The following is a 21,326-nucleotide window of genomic DNA, read 5'->3' as shown; positions in this document are numbered from 1 at the left end:
ACGCCAACAAGTGTGACGAAACCCGACACCAAATATGGAACAGCCACCAAGAACACACGAGATTGGAATGGAACCGCGACCCAATGCTTAGCCAAGCACAAACCTTGGTATGAGGAAGACGCCACAAACGGGGATGGAATCCGTTTGATAAGTCAGGATGAACGCCACAAGGAATCTCCTTGATAAGTTCAAAAGTTTCTTCAAGAACTCAAGAAAAAATAAACTCACAATTTCATTCAACATAATCTGATTTTTCCAAATGTTTTGGCAGTCCTTATAAGGACGAAAATTACATGAAAAGAAGACCCTTGGTCTTCCTAATGAAACCGAAAAATTAAGGACAGCCCCTTTGTCTTCCTAATGAAAACCGAAATTAAAGACAAGCTTTTGTCTTCCTCATGAAAACCGAAAAATAAAGACAAAAGGACTATTGGACTCACACAAGTCAAATGTTTGACTTATCACAAAATAAACAAAGACTAAAAAACGTGACTAAAATAAAAAGACTCATTAAGCTCCTAAACTCAGTCAACTTTGATGAGTAAGACAAGTCTTTGTTCTCCTTCAATGTTGACCACGGTCTCCTCTTGTTTTAGGACTTTGTGGACTAGGCTGTTAAGTTCTTCCTTGAATCTCTTGGCTCGTGCCCTCGTCACTGGACCAACTGGAACTTGACTTGATACTTGGGTCTTGGTGTCCTCATCATCACCCCCAAAGCTCTCCAACTTATGGTTGGTCTAGTTTTCCTTGCCTTTACCTGCACCACATAGCACCCGTTAGCCAAGGCCCAGAAAGAAAACCTTAAACAGCAAGCGCATATAACAACAGCAATATTATATCAGTCTTAACTGAATCAGTTTAGTCATTTAACAGAATTCAAGCATATGACTAAACAACAGTAAACATATCATCTCAAACACATATTATAGCCAATTACACAAATTCTTAGGGTTGGCACACTTAGGCCGAGCCCTCTATCTATTTAGCTGACATTGGTTCGCTTAGGCCGAGTTGCATTCAACACGCTTATCATAAGCCTTGACACTTTTAGGTCGTTCATTCTCGTATACATAACAATCTTATAATCATCCAATACACATATCCAGTTATTGGGAACTTTAGTCCCATTCACAACCACAATGGTGCAGCCTTCTTACCTCGAATCCCGAGCGAAGAATACAGAACGATACCGAGCACGATCTTCAATCCTGAGCCTTGGCGATAAACCTAGTCACAGTTTCAATGGGTAACCATCAATTTCTAATCCAAATACATACTTAGGAAACAATAGCTAGCCTTCGGGACCTCGATTTCTACGAAACCGGGTAGTAAAAATCATCCTGAGTGTTTAGGTTTGAATTCCCGAGCCTCCCCGAGCCTTAATGCCCATTTTCCCTTAATTCCCCATTTAGGGCTGCAACATGCCCTTTAGGGCCACGACCCTCCCCTTGGATAGAGGCTCAATCCTCCCTGATGGGAGACACAGACCGCGACCTACTCTCCTCCGAGTCGCGGCGCGCCTGGCCAACAGAGGCTCCCAGCCTCCAAAATTCATGCGTGCCGCGGTGCCTGAAGAACAGGGCCGCGAGCTTTTCTCAGCATTTCTTCATGAGCCTAACTTAGATTCACACCCCAAACCAAAAGTCAAACTTAGATTTAAGCCTAGAATTCCCATCCATTTGGTCCAAACAGTATATCTAGCTCATAATCAATTCTTACTCTTATTAAATGCTCAAATTCAACCAAAACCAGCTAACAACTAAGACTCATGCAAACTCAAATCTAAACATGGTTTCAACAGAATTTTAGAGAAACTAACTTGAATTTTTACCTCAGTTTGCAGCCTAATTCCTCAGCAAGGGCTTTGGATGATCCCAGCTTAATCCTCTAGATTCCCACAGCTGAATTCCCAGCTTGCTACCTTGAGTTTCTCCTTGAAAATTCTAAGATTTCTCCTTAGTTCTATAGTGAGGAACGAAAAACATTTTTGAAAGTTTGAGGGATTTCTATTGTTTTATGATACACTCCCAAGACCCTTCTGTGTATATCCTAACCCAACAAAAGACCATTTTGTCCTTTAAGCTTATTCAGCCCTTATCTAGACGGTCATTTTCCCCCGGTTCCAGCTAATTCCTCAAGTGTTCCTACTATTAACCAATTAACCTCATCATGTATAATTAATTACCAAATACTTATTCATTACTTAATAAATCCCAAAACATTCTCTAAATTCCCAAAATACCCCAGGCTCCCCTGAGTCGGGTATTTAAACCCCGCTGTGACTATTTAGCTAATCTGCTCACTAGGATCGTCTCGAGCCATGAACAACAAATATATCCCCATATTAATGTGGTCTCAACCATATATCACATAAAATCACATTTATGCCCTAAACGAGCCAAAATTACAAGTATGCCCTTATAAGCTATAAAGGGCCCAAATGCATATCTAATACTCATAAACATGCATATAATATATTCCTATAATCATATTAATCATGCATGCCACATAGTCACGCATTTAACCAATTATGCCCTCCTTGCACACTAATCAAGGTACTAAGCCCTATTAACAATTTTGGGTTGTTACACCCTGATACGAACCACACCAACATTGTGATGAAACCCGACACCAAATATGGAACAGCCACCAAGAACACACGAGATTGGAATGGAACCGCGACCCAATGCTTAGCCAAGCACGAACCTTGGTATGAGGAAGACGCCACAAACGGGGATGGAATCCGTTTGATAAGTCAGGATGAACGCCACTAGGAATCTCCTTGATAAGTTCAAAAGTTTCTTCAAGAACTCAAGAAGAAATAAACTCACAATTTCATTCAACATAATCTGATTTTTCCAAATGTTTTCAAGGCCTTATATAGCTGAAAATTACATCAATACAAGCCCCTTTGTCTTCCTAAAAACCGAAATATTAAAGACAAGCCTTTTGTCTTCCTAATGAAACCGAAAAATAAAGACAACCCTTTGTCTTCCTAATGAAAACCGAAATTTAAAGACAACCCTTTGTCTTCCTAATAAAAACCGAAAATTAAAGACAAAAAGGACTCTTGGACTCACACAAGTCAAGTGTTTGACTTTTCACAAAAAAAAAACAAAGACTAAATAAAAAATACAAGATGACAAAACGCAAAAGACTCATCAAGCTCCTAAACTGAGTCTTTTGGCTCGCGCCCTCGTCACCAGACCAACTGGAACTAGACTTGGATCTTTAGTCTTGGTGTCCTCATCACACCCTGCCCCTACCAGATCCTACAACTTCCCTCCGAACATCACGTCGTGTAGCACTCTCCCTCCATATTTTGTAATCTGCGTCCTCGGCTGTGAGGGCTTTCTCAACCACCTGAGCATAAGTAGTTTCCCTAGGTACTAATGTAATCCGAACATCTGGGCTAAAATAGCATTCAGCCCCAAAAAAAATCTATCTTGCCTAACTATGTCTGTAGGCACTAGATCAGGTGCAAAATCAACCAACCTATCAAACTTCAAGACATACTTAGTGACTGACATACTGCCCTGCACCAAACTAGTAAACTCGTTCACTTTCGCCGCTCTAACCGCATCACTGTAATACTTCTGGTTGAACAAATCTCTAAACTCATTCCAACTCATACTAAAAACATCTCGCGTTTGGGATACCACCTCCCACCAAATACGAGCATCATCCCAGAACATAAAGGTGGCACCAGCCATTCTGTCATTACGTACCACCCTCATAAAATCCAGGATAGAGGTAGTCAGGCTCATCCACTGCTCAGCCTTGAGTGGATCTGGTCCTCCCTCAAAGGTTGGAGGATGTTACTTCCTGAATCTTTCATAAAGTGACTCCAACCTGTTTTCAATATCAGGTTGTTGTACGGCTGGTGCCATGTCAGGTGGCATGTCTTGTAACGACCCAAATTCACTAGTAAGGCTTAAGGGCCTTGATTAGTGTGCCTGGAGGGCATAATGGGAATTATGTGTGACTTTAACGATTAAGATGCATGATTATGATTTAAAGCATGTTATATGACTATTTGGATATTTGAGACGCATGACTGTGTGTATTAGTGTGCATATAGGCCCTGATTAGGTTAGAAGGGCATAATCGTAATTTTGGCCATTATGGGCATAACTGCTTTGATATATGTGATAATTGTCGAGACCACATTATTATGTGGATATATCTGTGATCTGTGACTCGAGACGATCTTGGTGAGCAAAATAGCGAAAAAGTCATGGCAGGGATTTATACCCGGCTCGTTGTGAGCTTAGGGGTATAAATGGGAATTTAGTGAATATACTGGAGTTTATCTTGACATTGAGGAATGTTATTAGTGATTAATTAGGTATCGGGAGTTAAGCGGGAAATATTAGAGACACTCGAGGAATTAGCGGGAATTGGGGTAAAATGACTAGAATACCCTTAAGTGGATTAAAGGGTTTAGACTTAATAGGGAGGGCATAATAGTCATTTGGCGTACAGGAGTTAAGTATTACAAAGGCTTTATGTTAGTGGAGATTGTAGAGAAGTGTAGAAGTCTGAAAGAAGGAAAAAGGAAGAAAAAGAAAGGGAGAAAACAGAGAGAGTTTTCTAAAGTCGGTTTATACTTCTTTCATCAGTTTCTGAGGATTTTTGGAGCAAAGCTCAGAGGAGAGCTGGGATAGGCTGAGCATCAAGGATCCTAATCTAGGATTGAGAAATTGGCATAGGTTTAGCAAGAGTTCATCAACACTTGAGGTAAAATTCTGTAAGTCTCTTCAGCTCTGGTTTTGGTTTTTAGCTAAGTTGTCTAAGTTGTGTTGATGGGAATTCTAGGGAATTTGGAGCCAAGGGTTGAGGAGAAGCAAGCCAAGGAAGTCTAGAGGCACCTTGAGGTCAAAATCCCATCAAAGGTATAAATTCTAAACTCTAACTTTGTTGTTCAGCTAGTTTCTGCTGAGTTTCATTGTCTAGAAGTGGCTATGGTGAATTTTGAGTTTGGGGATGCATGTGCTCGAGTTATAGGTATTTGAGGTGCTTGGGATGAGTGGATTATGGTCATATGGTTGTTTTTGAGTTTGGGTAAGATTTGGAAGAGTTTTGGTTGAGGTTGGTTCGAGGAAATCGCAGGAAGGAGAACTGGGGTGGTGTCTGTCTGTGACTAGCGCTACAACGCTAGTCTTTGGGCGTTGTAGCTAGGCCATGAGTGCTGAGGGGTTTTTGCTTCTGTTTGTAGCGCTGTAGCACCCTCCCATGAGCGTTGTAGCGCTACCCTGCCTTCTGAAGGGGATTTTAGGGTTACTTGCAAGGGATTTTGACCAAGGGTTTGGGGTTTGATTCCACCACCTTGTTTGGTGGAACTAGGACTTCCCGGGGGCTCGGGATTAGCCCCGAGGCTAGGTTTTAGACTTGAGGATTGATGATGACTTTGGCCTATGATTGTGTTTAGGTGAGTGCTAAGGCTCGAGGGGGATCGTGCTCAAGGAGTCGAGGGATAAAAGCTAGTGAATTGAAAGGTAAGAAAACTGCACCCGGTTGTATGTTTGTGATGGGACTAAGTGCTCCCGATATTTGTTTCGTGTCAATGTTGGTATTATGCCACGGGACATGTAAAAGCGACCTAAGGGCGCCGTACACTATATTTGCGCACAGGCGGCTTGGCCACTGGTAGCTGAGGACAGCTTAATATTCACTGAGCTCGGTTTAAGTAGGCTGGAGTCAGTGGGATAACGGAGGGAGCAGCCTGAGGGCGCTAGCCCTAGTTATCATTTGTGAACTATAAATGATATGAGTTGACATGTTTAGTATGTGGAATACCTGATTATACTGAATGGTTATGTGGTTGAGATTATGTGATGCAATATGAGATATTGATTTGTCTGCTGATTGCTTATGCTCTGTTGTTGTGTTTTCTTGTTGGGCCTTGGCTCACAGGTGCTACGTGGTGCAGGTAAAGGCAAGGGCAAGCTGGACCAATCCTAAGGTGGAGAGCTGCGGGGTTGAATGTACATAGCCAGCTGTTTGATCACCATGGTCGAGGAGTGGGTCAGGACAGGGATAACCTAACTGTTTGTTTTGCCTTAGTATGGCTGGTTATTGTATCTGAACCTTATAACTTTTGTAAACGATCTTTAAACTTGTATCTTTTTGGGATCCCATGTAAACAGATAATGCTTCATAATGAAAATATGGCTTTTGAGACCGAAACATTTTTAACCCTAGTTCCATTAGAGTTTCAGTAACACGATTTTAATTAAATTACTCTATTAGCAAGTCTGGCACTTTATAAACACACAGTGTAACGGTCTTGGCTATCCAGGGCATTACATGTCTGGTGTAGTGTTCCCTGGCGGAATCTATTATCTCAGTAAGCAGATCTCTTCCCCTTAACTTTGAAGTCCGGCTTGTATATCTGCAAGCATTTGCTGCCAGTTCAACAGGACTAGCGGAGGGTTCTGACCATGGTTATCATCTCTAGCCTCGATCTCAGTCCTGGCTAGTCGACCTGATCACCTTGGAGGCATAACTCTCCAAGTATATCTGTAATCAATGACTCGGCAGATTAGGCAATGATAACAAGCTTTAGAAGTCACCCCACGGTCCAACACCAACAATTAAGCAATTACATGCAACCACAATGCTAACATGCATTCGAATAATACTAACATACAGTAGCAATGCTAATAAGCATGCCTTTTTCATGTCACATAGCAGTCAAGGGCCAGGCCCCATCGAAAATATCTCATGCTCCCTAATAAGATGGGCTAAAAAGGCATTTATATCTTATTTAAGCAGTTAAACACATAACCACAAAAGTAGTTACCAAACCCTGAGTCGAGCTTGTCTTTAGCGGCGAGTGTACATGCCGAGCTAGTCTTCAAGAATCCTTAGACCTAGATAGTTCTGATACCAAGTTGTAACACCTTGAATAGCCAAGACGATTACACTGTGTATTTTAAATAGTGCTGGACTTGATAATCAAGTCATTTGGAAATAAACGTGTCACTAAGAGTAATTAATGGATTAGGGTTTAAAAGTTTTGATCATGGGAACGGTTACTTTCATTGAAAAGTTTGAGTCTGTACATGGGATCCCAAAATAAGTATCTACAAGGCATTTACAATTCCAAATGTAATTACAACTTAAGCCAGCCTAAGCAGCAAAATTAAGGTTTGACTCTAGTCCTTGAATTCTCGGTCGTGGCAGACGAGCAGCTACAAATGTACACGCTGTGCCCCTAAAGCTCTCCAGCTCATTGCTGGTCCAACTTCCCCTTTCCCTTACTTGTACCACATAGCATCCGTGAGCCAAGGCTCAACAAGAAAACTTAAATCAACAGATTCAAATAGGCAATAAAATATAAACAACAAGCTTAGCAGTAACAACCCCGCTCAAACAAACATATAGTCCAAATTATATAGTTAATTAGTTAGACAATTGCAGACCACACTTCTAATTATTTACGTAGCATTCAGGTTAGACAAGTGCATATTGCACTCCCAGGTTTCCCTAGTCAAATGGCCTGCGTTCCGAACGCTTATTTTTGTCCCCGTCTCCCTTAGGTGAGGTTTCAGATCAAGTATAATCAAACATACAATTTTCATAACACAGAAGCAGATACAACATATATAAGCATGCCTAATCAAATAATCACAAGTATAATCATAGTCATATTCATTAACAGGGGCTCGAGCCCCAATTACAACTAGTGTGCAGTTTTCTTACCTGGAGTCCCGGGCAGATAGCGTATGGCAATCCCAAGCACGATCCCTACCCACGAGGCCTAACAGTATAGCCTAATAACAATGCAATAATGGGTAACCATCAAGATTTAAACTAATTAAAAGCTTCGAATTTACATACTAGCCTCCGGGACCTTGAATTATACTAAACCAGGGAGTAGAATCCTTCCCGAGCCTTTAGGGTTGAGTTCTCGAGCTTAAAAAACCTCTTTTTGTCAAAACCTCCAATTTGAGCCGTGACGCCCCCACAAAGGTCGTGACCCTCTACAACTCAGAGAGAAATTCCCCTTAATTCCCTAGACACACGTCGCGGTGCAACCCACCCAGCGTTGTGGCGCTAAGGCGGTTCAGAGAACCACCCCTAGCCCTTGAGTTCATGCGGGCTGTGACGCTGCAAGAACAGCACCGCGACGCAACCCTGCGAACCTATATATTATGGGTTTTTCCTACATTTTTCCAAGCCAAAATCTCTCCATATTCATCCTAAATTTATACAAAAGTCCCAATTGAGTCTAGAACTCTCAACAACAAAACATCAGCAACACAATTACTCCAAAAACTAAACCACAGACTTACCAAAACTCAAAAACCAAAGCTAGAGTTAGAACTCAGTTAAAACATGAACCAATTAAATAATTCAAAGCAAAAACATAGATTGAACCTTACCCTAGCTATGAAATTCCAACTCCAAGTTGTTGCTAATCTCGTTCCTAGCTTAAACCTTCAATTTCCCAAGCCAATTCTCTTCAAAATAAATCAAAACCCAACCAAGCTTCAAGAGAGAGAGAGAAACGAGAGAGAAAAATGTGAGTTGAGAGTGTTGTTATGTTTTGCTTAGTTTTTGAGGGGTTCCAAGGCTAAGTCTATCTCCCTTGACACAAAAGGCCAGAATGCCCCAACCCTTTACTTAGTTCTCTAGCGTCCCCAAGGGTAAAATCGTCTTTTACCACCCTTTTCCCGCTAAACCTCAAATCCCACTAAAGATTCTCAATTAATCACAACATACACAAATAATCACCAAATAACTACCCATCACCCGATAAATCCCCACTACATACTAGATTACTAAAATACTCCTAGGCTTACTCCGAGCCGGGTATTTGACCCCATTGTGAATTTACCATTAACTCATTCACTAGGATCAACTCGAGCCGAATATTGCCAATATATCCACATAATAATGTGGTCTCAATCACATAGCACATATAATTACAATTATACCCTCAACAGGTCAAAATTACAAAAATATCTTCATTAATCATAACGGGCCCACATGCATATTTAATACACATAAACATATTCATATTACCATATAATTCATGTATGTCACATAATCACGCATATATTCAATTAAGTTCACATAATTCTCATATAAATCCAATTATGCCCTCCCAACACTCTAATCAAGGCACTAAGCCTTATTAGCAAATTTTGGGACATTACAACTAATGCATGATCATGTTATCAATCAAAAATTAATTAATATTTATTTAAATAAATACAATAAATAAATAAATTATAAATGAAAAATCGAGTACTATTGGGTATTTCTAAATTTGCAACCCTTGAAAAAATAAAAATAAAATTTCAAAATAGCCTTTAACTTGTTTTACAGACTCCAAGAATTTCAAAATTTCCTCTCTTTTAGGTTATCCTCCTCATCAATAGGAATTTAGTTATGCCCAACCAATTAATTAGAAACTAACTTTCTAACTAATTCATTTAATTAAAACTATACTTTAATTAGATAACCATTTTATCATCATTTTAATTGAGTTGAATTTAAATAACTAAAGAATCAAATTCAATTAAATATGTAAAATTAAGATAAAATCTTAACCAACTAAAAGATGTTTTATTTTTTCTAATAAAAACAAAATAAGATAATTAATTTTTTAAATTTAAACAATTTAAAAATTAATTAAATAATAGATTAATTGCACAAAAATAGGATCTAGCATTGTGCACCAAGATTGGTGCCCTAGACCACTAGGGACAGTAGCACCATGGAGCCTCAAGGGCTCAGGTTGGTGGCTGCCGTAGGCAGTGAACAAGACACCTTAAGTGCGCACGGGTTGCAGTGGCACACGCAATAGGTGCAGGGGCGTGGGCACGTAGGCACACGGGTCTGGGTGTGTAGGTGCACGGGAGCAGGATCGCAGGCGCACGGATGCGGGGTTACAGATGCATGGGCACTGGTACGTAAGCGCAGGGGTGTGAGTACGTAGGCGCAAGGGCGTGGACTCGCAGGCGTAGGTGCAGTGCGTAGGGAGCTGTGGGTCGGGCTGGTGCGTGTGGCTAGGGCTCGGGCCATAGGCTTGGGTCCTTCTTTCTTCTTTGTGTACACATTTATAAAATACATATTTCAAAAATAAAACTTTACAAAAATCCTATGCCCTTTATGGCTTACACAAGATCTAGAAATTCAAATTCCTAACCCAATAGCACCATATAATTAACATTTCATCAATCAACCATACATTCAAAAAATATATCCATCCAGTCAATATGCATATCAACATACATATAACAAATGCAAGAAACCCACACACCATTTAATATATATATATATATGAGCGTGTGTGTGTAGACTGTTGTGGTACAAATTGTTGGTATTAAAAGAGCAACTCAAAGATACGCAGCAGGAAATGGGCCCTTTTTAATAGTTATTACTACCAGCCAAAATCACACACACACACACACACACATATCTATATATAGTAAATCACATACAATTATATTAGAGATTACCTCTCGTAGCCTATCAAGTATCCCTGAATCTTTTTGTATAAAATCAACGATCTTCCTATCCACGTTCTGGAAGCTCACACCTTGATCTTCCAGACCAATCCTCAAACACACAAGGACGTGTGTGGGCATGTAGGATTCAAAATGTTGATTTATGACTCTCTAGATGTAATCAATGCATGAGATCTAGAGTGGTTTGATAGAGATAAGAGGAATTGAATAGTTTTAGGTTTAAGAAAACTATTGCATTTGTTTCAGAAAGATAGTCTAAGAGTTTATGAAAAACAATGACCCTTGAAAAGTATCACTTCTTTTCAGGTTTATAAAGATAAATAACTAATCTCTTTAATTTTATTAATATAAAACTGATCAGTTACAACATTATTTAATTATTTAATTTATATCATATTAAAAAAATAATAATTAAATAATACAAATTATTTGAAATTCAAAATTCAAACCCCAAGGATAGGAACCTATGTGTGGCGCCACACTAACTGTACAGTGAGTGTGTAGACCACACCATTATGGTTACCCTTAATTTTCTCATTTCTTTATTTAATTAATGTTTAAGAAAATATATTTATCCCAAAATAAATATCAGTTCCTTCAAAATTAACATTATCTTAAAATATAAATTTTAAATAAATAAATAAATATCTTATTCTAAATAAGATAATTATTATTCTCTCTTTATACATTAATCCAAGCAAGATTAATATTTATTTTAACATATAGTTTTTCAAAATAAAGTCTATATAGTTAAATAATTAATTAATTCATAATTAATCAATTGTCTATAATTATCACATAATTATTTTCTTGCCCTGAAAAATTAATTACTTTGCAATTAAGTCATTCTCTCTACAAATCTTTCTTTTGACTCCCATAACCTTGATAGTATAGGACAGAGGTGATCTGGGGACCATGGACCTATAATACGAAGCTCCAATAAATAAGATTATTAATTAGACATTAATTCCATGATTACTCCACTATAGATCTGGAATTTAACTCTATGTATTTATAGAATTATATTTACAAAGTTTTCTCTTGAATTCCATTGCTATAATCAATAAATGTAGTATTGTCCTCCATATATTGGTTCGTTAATTAGAGTTCATCAAGATTACTATTTTACCCTTGTAATTACCTCTTGATCCTTAAGTACCATTAACTCACTAGCGCATAATTAATCTATAATCAAATTATTTATTTGAGCTCAATAACTATTCAGTTTTAGAATTAATCCTTAACGGAACTAATATTCGATCCATTAGGAAAGTATGGATTCCATTATTGTAATTCATGTTCCCAGCCTGTAATGTCTTCCTAATCCAGGACCGTTACATGTGTAATTTAAATAGTTCTTAAATTGCTAAATGAGTCATTTGAGTTTAAATCGTGTAATTAAAACTAACCACATGTTTAGGTACTAAAAATTTCGGTCAAAAGTCAACCATTTCATTAAAAGAGTTTAACATCCATACATGGGATCCCATCGTAGTTTAAAACGGTTACAAACCCAAAAATGAATACAAAAGCTGACCTAGGTGGTAAAATCAGGGTCCAACCATAGTTCCAATTGATAGCCTCGGTCATGGGAGACGAGCAGGTCACATATGTACACTTTGCCCATGAAACTTTCCAACTCATGGTTGGTCCAAATTTTTCTTTCCTTTACCTGCACCATTTAGCACCTGTGAGCCAAGGCTCAGCAAGAAAACATAAACATGCTTACAAGCAATAGATTATCAGATCGCAGATTCATAACTAGCATGTTAGTAGTAATAACCCTACTCATGCATGCAACTAGCTTAAATATGTGTCTATAGGGTCACACTAGGGCTTAGTGCCCTTCTTTCATATAACCAGCCTTAGAGCTGGCCAAGCAGGTCTGATGCTTAACATTCTAGACGAACCTATAGGCGTTCAAGTGTATATCTCTCTTTTGGGTTGGCTTAACCCTATCGGTCAGCGTTCATCATGCTATTACCACCCTCGACTGTTGGAAAAACATCCAGAGTGGTAGGGAGATTGCACGGTGGGCCCATTGATTAACAACAACAAAATTTCCCACCGCTCATATAAACATTTTATACATTCAAGAATACATGCAAGAACCATTAATATACAATATTATTAATCATGCAACATATATATATATATATACATGCCCATACATGCATATATATACATAGATATACACACATACATATATATACAACTATATATTACATGCACACATATACTAATATTTAAGTACATAAATTTTTACCTCTTGAAGCCTATCAAGTATCCTTGAGTCTTTTCGTATAAATAACGATCTTCCTATCCAACACTTTGAGTACATACACCACGATCTTCCGGAGTGTTCTCTACACCTCAAGATGTGGGTGGGCACATAGAGAAAAAAGTTGTAATTTAGAAATCACAAGTTTATCTCTACACATGATTACTTGGATTATGGCTTGAGAAAAATTGGAATAATAAGAGAAGAAGATGAAGAAAATCTTGTCTGACAATTTTCTGAATCACCATTCTTGTTTCTCTTATTATCATATAATATATATATATGTTGTATATTACACCATTATTCATAATAATAATAATAATAATAATTATAATAATAATAATATAATAATGATGATAGGAATAGATTTAGGAAATATCTAACTTACCCAATTTGAAAAAATCTAATATTCAAATTATTAACTAAATAAATACAAATATAAAAAAACAAATACTGATACTTTATCGGTACCACACGCACGCATGGCACAGTTTTTGGACTGTGTCATGTAGCACTATTACCATTCAGGGAATATTGCATTTTTCCTATTTTCTTTTATTTATTTATTTATATAAATAAATCCCTCCCATAAAATATGGTATAATCTTTTTAAGGAAAAAATCACAACCATAATTCAAATTTAAATTTTAAAATCAAAATTTAAATTCAAATTAATGATCCTCATTATCATCATGTTTTTAAGAATTAATTAATCAAAACTATTTTGACATACCATTTTTATTTTCTCCCACCCAAATAAAATAATTAATTTCAAAAATTAATTAATTTATTATATATATATTTCAACAATTTAATATTTAAATAAATAAATATATTTTCAAAATTTAATAATTAATTCCAAATTAATTATTCAACCTCAATTATCATATAATTGTATATTTGACCCAAAGAATAAAATTCTTCTCAAATTTCTAAATTACATTTTTACCCTTGTATCAACTCTTACCTTGATATGGTGTTGATAAAGACACATTGGGACCTATGGACCTATAATTTCAAGCTCCTTTAAATATTAGATTATTAATCAAAGCTCCTTGATTAAATAATTATATTTATTAATCTCATGATTATTCCACTATAAATATGAGATTGAACTCTTGATAATTATAGGCATATATTTATAGAGTACTTTCTTAAAGAATAAAGTGTCTGTTGTTATAATAATTACATACAACGTTAATCCTCTATTAATGGTTCATAATTAAAAAAGAATAAAATTATTTTTTTACCATTTTAACTATATCTAGTTCTTAGTGTACCATTGACTTTACTAGTGAAGGTTGTGTCACAACAAGTTTGCGACATGAGCGCTCATAACCTTTTTAGTTCCAAAAGTCAACCTAATAGGGAACCATTATTCAATCTATAAGAAGGTATAGATTCTATATCTGTTAAACTATGTCCCAAGCCATGTATATCATTGAGTATCCAAAACAATTGTTCTCAGCCTTATCATTTCGACAAACCTTAACGCATGAATCAATGGATCAGATGACATACATAGGAGTTCATAGTAACCTCATGATTAAGATCATTGTGTATATGATCATCATTTGATGTGTTTGATTAAAACTATGAAATGATGTTTAAACAAGTATTAAAAAATCACATCTGATCCAGTTCTATATATCACTATATTAAAGCACCTTCACTAAAGTGTCCTACTACACAAGTGACCCGGATCTAGGTCACTTGTATTCATAATACTAGTGAACCATACTAGCAGTAATTATTCTAAAGATTCCATAACTTTGTTTTACTGCGAACTGTTTCAAGTTCATTATCTTAATCTTGATCCTCTCATACCAATATGAGATTAAGACCACATAGATAAACTTTAGAATTTTCTGATATTTACTTAATATTATCAACATAATATCATACATAGTCTATATATATAATAATTCAATTCAATTATTTATTTCATTTAAAACATTTGTCAACTACAATTTCTTTAAGGAACTATTCCCAACAATCTCCCAATTTCCCTAAAGCAAATTGAGGCATCTCTCTCAATGTGTCACTCACATTATCTTTAACGAAACTGTTTACCCAAAAAATGACTGCTGATGATGTGACAAGAATTTCTCACATGTGGTTGACACGTGGTAGAGTTGAAATGAAGAGGTGTTGTTCGCTTATCGACCAGCTCCCCGTTGCTTCATAAAACCTCACGATTAGATGCGACGAGACTGGTCGCATGCTTCAGTTTATTTCCTTAAGAGATTGTAATTTTATAATAAATACGTTGATTATTTCCTCTTTATTGCCTTGATACGCGAATATTAAGAATAATTAAGGCCCATTGGCCCATGTAACCCCCCTTGAGCCTATAAATATGCATGAGAGAGTTCAAGGAAATGACTTTTGACTTTCGAACCTTTTTTGTGGAATACTGAGAGATAGAGCAGATAGTGCAATTATCCTCCAAATAGTTGTAATTCTCCTAAGGCTTGTGAAACTCAAGAACCCTAGTTCTTTGATCACGACATTAGGATTCAATATCAATAATAGCACTAAGTGGACGTAGGTGATTACCATTCATTGGGGCCGAACCACCATAAATCATCTGTGTCATTTCTTTACCATCAGATTCCATTCTTGATTATCATCTCATTTCTTGTCGTATTTCTAACTCCGTGTCGTTGGCCGAATCGAGGGTCAACATTCTAGTGCTTTCATTGAGAGGTTGAGCAAGAAGTTGTAAGAAAATCTAATGGCAAAGACATCTAAGAAAGCTAGACCGGCTGCTGGCGTTGCATCATCTCAACCTCCTCCACCAAATTTGGTGGAGAATGAATCACATTTAGAGTTTGAAGAGGAGGAGTTGGATATGAAAACACTGAGGGAAACATTGGGGGTGTTGTAGGATGAGTTGGCCAATCAAGAGAACGCAGCGGAGACAATGGCGCTGCAGTAGAGAAAAATTGAACGTCAGTGCCAGGAGCTGAGTGAGCGACAAACGGACATGGACCATCGGTAGAGGGATGCCATGGCCACTCTCGAAGCAGCCATTACTTTGGCTCAAGGACAGGCTATGCCAGCCTTGCAACCAGATCTGCCATCGAGTGTGCCACCACAGCAGGCTCCCAATCCAAAACCTCCACTCCAGCCAGCAAGCCCCCAAAGGCCAGAGCAGCCACCTGTGGCTCAGGATGATGTCCTGATTCGGGATCCTGAGCAGCAACCTCCATCTCAAGCTGGTCGAGGCAATCCCCATCGCCAGATGCATAATAGGGTCAGGCAACGACCAGCGCAAGCCTCGTCGTGATGCTCGAGAAATAACAGCCCGAGGTGGAAATAGAGTGAATAGCCGGTCACGCCGTAGTCGGCCATAGTTTAGAGATGGTCATGACTATAATGAAGCCGATTATGGCAGAGGAAATGCTAGTCGAAGGAATGAGGAAAGAGGAAATGCCTTCATTGGGAATGGCCTCCTTGAGCTTGATTGTGACAGTTAGTATCCCATGACCGTAGAGGGAAAGATCGAGTAAAGTTATGCAATCCCACATCGCCTAGGGAAGGTCAAGTGTGATGATTCTAAGACTGTGTAGGTATGGGACTACACAGTTGAAGAGGACTTAAATGAATTGATGGGTACTACCTATGCCAACAAGATGCATCTTCTTTTTGGTAGCCCATTACTTGAGAACTCCAAAGTTAAGCGTGCTTGACCTAGAGTAATCTCATGATGGATGACCTACTGGGAAGTTTTTCTAGGAAGCAGCGAGTGAGGACAAAGTACGCTGGAAAGACTCGTGTTGGTTTGTAGGGTTAGTCGTCATTCCAGGAAGTCGCCATAGTGACGTGGGGTGTTACATTGATATACCTGTCTGCTCGATCCAGAAATTCTTGAGTACTATTAACTCCATTCTTTTGCAAACTGTTCTAAGGGGATGAGTGGCGTCATACCCTAGAAGTAAGAGCCATCTTCATTCCTTCATCCCCAATTGTCTTGGCCTAAGCAGCAGCTCGCATGAATCGTTGAACATACCCCTTTAGAGTTTCTCCTTCCTTCTGGCGTATTTCGACCAGTAGATTGGCCTCGGTTGGATGTACCCGACCAACATAGAAATGTCCATAAAACTCCTTTATGAACATTTTCCAAGACACTATACTGGTCGAAGGGAATTTGAAAAACCACTTCTGGGCAGTTTCAGATAAAGTTGCCAGAAAAATTCTGCACCGAGCATCATCTAACACCTTTTGGATGTCCATCTGTATCTTGAATTTGTTAACGTGAGATACAGGATATTCTAATCCAGTAAAGTTGGGCAAGACCAACATTTTAAATTTTCTTGGAGTCTCTGCCACATCGATTCTTTGCACAAATGGAGTGCCCTTTCTCCGATCAAATTTTATATGGGATGTCTAGTTCCCAACCAGTTGATGGATGACCTGATTTAAAGCATCGAGCTAGGCCTGTATAGCATCTTGTACTATTGAAGCAATCGGTGCTGGGGGGAAGTACACGTCGTGTCTTTCCCTTCTATCATTGAGAACATCCCTCAGATCTTCCTCCCTACGCCATTGCTCGCTCACACCCAGTCGATCAAAGACGTTGGGCTGTTTAGGTTGCCCCCCAACATATTGGCTTATTGGTCGGTTCTCCCTTGGTGGAGGGTTGTGATCTTCACCCCTCTCTTCTTGCCATCGACCAGCATTCCTCCTACCAGAATCTGCCTCATTATAATCATGGCCATCTCTAAATTTTGACCGATGACGGTGCAACCTACTGTTCGCACTATTTCCCTCTCTCCTTGATGGAATGTCCCGATTGATAGGTGGAATCATGTGTTGGTCGGTAGTTCCCCTGGAATTATTATGTCATGGGGGACTCCTGACCACAGAGCCTGACTCTACTTATCTTCTGCTTGCAGAAGGATGTTGTCCTCTTCTCGGAGGGTTTTGTTCCTCAGTAGTCTGGCGTCTAGGGCTTCTAGGATGTTGTCTGCCCCTATTCTTCCTTTGCTGCTGGGGTTATCTCAACTAGCGAGAGATGGTGGTTGCTGCTTAGGATCCTAGAACGGCCTCTCCTGTTGAGCAACAGGCGATTGCTTTGGCCTTTGAGGGTTCGCCGGTTGTGCGGATTGTGGTAATGTTGGGATGATCTGATTGTCGATTTTGTTGTGGGTGAGTACTAGGTGGCTGATCCGGTTGGGAGGCAGGTGCGGGATGCCCTCGTGCCAACTGAATGTCTGCCTCCAAGGTAGCAGTGGCATCCCTTTACTGGCAGTCCATGTCAGCCTGCCGCTCATTCAGCTCTTGGTGCTGCCTATCAATCTCCCTATGCTGCAACACCATTGTTTCAACCACATTCTCTTGATTAGCTCTCAAATTGGTTAATTCTTCTTGCAACAAAATCAAAGTCGTTCTCAAAGTTTCAGAATCCATCTCCTCCTCCTCCAGTTCCACTTGTGGCTTATCCTCAGCCACACCTTGTGGAGAAGGTTGGGTTGGCACATTACCTGAGGCTTGCCCAATTTTCCTAGTTGTTTTCGCCATTTAATCTTCTTGGAGGTCTTGAGTTCAAGATCTCATTGAAAGCACCAAAACGTTGACCCTTGAATTGGTCAATAACACAGAGTCAAGTAAAATGACAAAAGTAAGATGAATTCAAGCCAAAAAGACAAATGACAGAAAGATTTAGACTGGTTCAGCCCCAAGTGATGGTAATGACCTATGTCCACTTAGTGTTCTTATTAATGTAATGAAAATCTGCAGTCAGTAAACTATGGTATACTGTGTTTCACAAACTCAACAAAAAATACATAGTATTGCATAAAAACAATAATTCTCCATCTCAGTCTCCAAAAGATCCTTCTCATGAACCATTTGAGTCTTATTTATAGGCTCAAGGATCTCTTCATGGACCAATGGGCCTTGATTACATTTAATACAAGCGTATCTTAATCATAAATGAAATTACAATTATTACATAAATGCAAGATCAAATATCTTTAGAAAATATCTGATATACTAGGACCAGTCATGGTCGACTACGAAATATGCCTTCTGTCGAGTGAATTCTCTTCTGGTCGATGGTCGACCAGAACGTAACTGCTTAAATAGGCACGCGCATCCCACATGCATGCTAGTCTTGCCACGTCATTAGGTGAATCGTTTTTGGGTAAACATAAACAATAAATGGCCCACATGCATATCTAATACTCATAAACTTGGATATAATATATTCACATCATCATATATATATGCATGCCACGTAGTCATGCATTTAAATAAAATAATCACATACATATCCAGTTATGCCTTCCTGACACGCTAATCAAGGCATTAAACCCTAATAACATTTTTGGTTCGTTACAACTATCCCCACCTACTGAGAATTTCATCATCGAAATTTACTTGAATAAATCGGGATATTGATCCCGCATAGCTGACTCAAGTTCCCAGGTTGTTTCCTCGACCTTGCTATTTCTCCATAATACTTTGACTAAAGGAATCATCCTGTTCCTCAGCAACTTATCTGTTATGTCTAAGATCTGAACCAGTCGCTCCTCATAAGAAAAATTGGGTTGTAGCTCCAGACCCTCATATCCCAAAACATGAGTGGTATCTGAGACGTACTTCCGAAGCATAGAGATGTGGAATACGTCGTGAACTCCTGATAATGACGATGGCAGAGCTAATCTATTGGCTACCTGCCCGATCCTCTCCAGGATCTCGAAAGAACCTATGAATCTAGGGCTCAACTTGCCCTTTTCCCAAACCTCCTCACCCTTCGTAATGGTGAAACTCGCAGAAACACGTGTTCCCCTACCTAGAACTCCATGTTCCTACGCTTAGGATCAGCATAGTTTTTTCTATTTGCTCTGCGAAGTGAGCATTCGAGCTTGGATCTTCTCAATAGCTTCACTAGTCTTCTGAACCATCTCCAATCCCAAATACTTCCTCTCCCCCATCTCATCCCAATGAATGGGCAATCTACTCCTTCCATACAACATCTCGTATGGAGCTACTCCAATCGTTGATCGATAACTGTTGTTGTACAAAAACTCAATCAACGAGAGGTACTTACTCCAAGACCCCTCAAAGTCTAATACACAAGCTCTAAGCATGTCCTCCAATATGTGAATTGTCCTCTCAGATTGTCTGTCTGTCTGTCTGAGGATAAAAGGTTGTACTAAACTTCAACTGAGTTCCCATAGCCTTCTGCAAACCACCCCAAAACTTGGAGGTAAATATAGATCCTGGTCTGATAATATAGATTTAGGAACCCCATGGAGACGCACAATCTCTCTGACATATAACTCCGCGTACTAATCTATAGTGTAGGTCATCCTCTGTGGCAAAAAGTGAGCTGACTTGGTGTATCTGTCTATTATCACCCATACCGAGTCGTGTTGCCCCACCATCCTAGATAAACCTCCCAGGAAATACATAGTAATATCTTCCCACTTCCACTCGGGAATACCCAAAGGGTGTAACAGTCCCGCTGGTCGCTAATGTTCGGCCTTTTGATGCTGACAGGTCAAACACTTGGCCACATATTCAACCAAGTCCTTCTTCATCCCAGGCCACCAATATAAAGTTTGTAGATCCTGATACATCTTCGTGGTGCCTGGATGGAGTGAGTATGGTGTAGTATGGGACTCATCAAGTATCTCTCGTCTAATCCCCATATCCATCGGAACACAGATCTGATCCTTATACCATAGTAAACCTATCTCTAAAATGGAATAATCCTTAGCCAGTCCAGCAAGGACATTCCCTCTAACCTCCTGCAACTGGGCATCATCCAACTGACCCTCTCTTATCCTCACTAGGAGAGTAGACTGTAAAGTAATAATTGCCAACCGAACCACAACCAATTCTACCCTCACTCTAGTAATCTCCTTTGCCAATTCCTTCGCTATCTGCTTCGAACTAAACAACTGTCCTAGGCCCCTCCGGCTCAACGCGTCTGCCACTACATTGGCTTTTCTTGGGTGGTAAAGGATGTCACAGTCATAGTCCTTCACCAACTCTAGCCAACGTCTCTGTCTCATGTTTAAGTCCTTCTGGGTGAAGAAATACTTCAAACTCTTATGATTGGTGTATATCTCGCACTTCTCCCCATACAAGTAATGTCGCCAAACTTTTAGTGCGAATACCTCCGCTGCCAGTTCCAAATCATTGGTAGGATATCACTGTTCATAATCCTTCAACTATCGCAATGCATAAGCAATAACCTTTTCATTCTACATATGCATGCATCCCAATCCCATTCTCGATGCGTCATAGCACACCACAAATTTCCCTTCCTCCGAAGGAAGACTCAACACAGGAGCAATAATCAGTCGTTGCTTCAGTTCTTGGAAGCTACTCTAACACTTGTCTAACCAGGTGAACTTCATATTCTTCGGTGTCAACTCAGTCAACGGTGTGGAAATCTTTGAGAACCCTTCCACGATCCTTCTATAATATCATTCTAATCCAAGGGAGCTTCTAACCCCCGAGGCATTCCTTGGCCTCGACCAATTCCTAACTGCCTCTATCTTGGCTGGATCTACCTTAATCCCATATCCACTAACAATATG

Source organism: Humulus lupulus, chromosome X (assembly GCF_963169125.1).
Source record: "Humulus lupulus chromosome X, drHumLupu1.1, whole genome shotgun sequence".
In the NCBI taxonomy this organism is placed as follows: Eukaryota; Viridiplantae; Streptophyta; class Magnoliopsida; order Rosales; family Cannabaceae; genus Humulus; species Humulus lupulus.
Note: the sequence above shows the minus strand (reverse complement) of the source record.